This window comes from Hordeum vulgare, chromosome 5H (assembly GCF_904849725.1).
Source record: "Hordeum vulgare subsp. vulgare chromosome 5H, MorexV3_pseudomolecules_assembly, whole genome shotgun sequence".
In the NCBI taxonomy this organism is placed as follows: Eukaryota; Viridiplantae; Streptophyta; class Magnoliopsida; order Poales; family Poaceae; genus Hordeum; species Hordeum vulgare.
This window is the reverse complement of record NC_058522.1, coordinates 297116123-297118245: the sequence shown is the minus strand read 5'-3', so window position 1 is coordinate 297118245 and position 2123 is coordinate 297116123.

Sequence of the window (2123 nt, the reverse complement as noted above, 5' to 3'; positions counted from 1 at the left end):
ACTAAAATTATCAGAAAAATAAAATATAGATGATGGGCATTTTTCCACGGCAAAAATAAAACTTCAGAAAAAATGTTTTTCCAAAAATCCCTAAAAGCATTATTTCTTTTTGCAAATAATTTTCAAATGATCCTCTAAGTTTGAGGTTGCAAATAACATTCAAAATGCCCGGGTATTTGAGGGTCATGTTCCTCCGCTCTTTTCTGTTTGACAGAATGCATTTCCCGGCATTTTGTTGCACGAAGAAAAACAAATGGAAATGCAAGGAAATTCGAGTGCAAACATCTCCGTTCAAATTCTTTATAATTGAAGAAGTCATGTAATCTTCTCTCGTTGCTTTTAAAAGCTTTAATTTGAATTCACCGGAGAAGGGGAAGTCATTTTATTCCCTCTCATTCGAAAGTTTCGAAAAGTTTCAAATTTCACACAAGTTTCAATCACTCAGCAAACAAACAAACAATCAATCTAATAATTATATTAACATTCCAAAATTTATAATTTTGGGGTGCCGCAACAGAGATGTCTGGTGGTGATAACCCACAAGTATAGGGGATCAATTGTAGCCTTTCTCGATAAGAGTGTCGAACCCAACGAGGAGCTAAAGGTAGGACAAATATTCCCTCAAGTTCTATCGACCACCGATACAACTCTACGCACACTTTACGTTCGCTTTACCTAGAACAAGTACGAAACTAGAAGTACTTTGTAGGAGTGATAGGATAGGCTTGCAAGAAAGTAAAGAACACGGAAATAAAACTAGGGGCTGGTTAGATAAAGAAACAACTACGAGTGTCTAACGAGTGTGGAAAAGTGGTGGTAGGAGTTGCGGAATTGTCCCTAAGCAATTGACTACGTTACTAGATCGATAGCAAGTATCATGTGGGAGAGGCCTCTGCTAGCATGTCATCCCTTACTTGGAATTCTATGAACTTATGATTGGAACTATTAGCAAGCGTCCGCAACTACTAACGTTCATTAGGGTAAAACCCAACCATAGCAATAAGATATATTGGTCCCCCTTCAATCCCATATGCATCAATTCCAATGCTAGGTTTGAAGCTTCTGTCACTCTAGCGTGCCAATACATAGTCCTATCAACATACAACTAACCCTATGGTGTGATCCACGTGCGCGATCATATGATGGGCACCAAAGGACAGCAACATAACCACAAGAAAATTAAACCAATCATAGCAATTCATCAATCACCGATAGGACAACGATAATCTACTCAGACATCATAGGATAGCAACACATCATTGGACAATAATATGGAGCATAAAGCACCATGTTCAAGTAGAGGGTACAACGGGTTGCGGGAGAGTGAACCGCTGAATATAGATGGGGGAAGATGATGGAGATGTTGGTGACGATGACGGAGGTGTTGGTGTAGATCGCCGTCACACGATGATGTCCCGGGCGGCGTTCGGGCGGCGCCGGGAGAGAGGGCGAGAGAGCCCCCTCCTTCTTCTTCTTCCTTGACCTCCTCCCTAGATGGGACAAGGGTTTCCCCTATGGTCCATGGTCTCCATGGCGGCGGAGGGGCGAGAGCCCCTCCGAGATTGGATCTCTCTCTGTGTCCTTCTGTTTCTGCGCTCCCATATTCTGCGTGTCACCGTTTCTTAAATCCCGGAGATCTGTAACTCCGATTGGGCTGAAATTTTAACACGATTTTCTTCCGGATATTATCTTTCCTGCGGCGAAAGAAGGGCACCAACCTCCTTAAGCGGTGGCCACAAGCCTGCCAGCCGCGGGCCCACCCCCTGGCCTCGGCTGGTGGGCTTGTGGGCACTCCGTGCATCGTCTCGCGTTGATTCTTCTTCCCAAAGATCATAAATATTCCAAAAAAATCCCCGTAAAGTTTTATTGCGTTTGGACTTCGTTTGGTATGGATATTGTGCGAAACAAAAAACATGCAACAAACAGGAACTGACACTGGGCACTGGATCAATATGTTAGTCCCAAAAATAGTATAAAAAGTTGCCAAAAGTATATGAAAGTTGTAGAATATTGGCATGAAACAATCAAAAACTATAGATACGACGGAGACGTATCAACATCCCCAAGCTTAATTCCTGCTCGTCCTCGAGTAGGTAAATGATAAAAATGATAATTTTTGATGT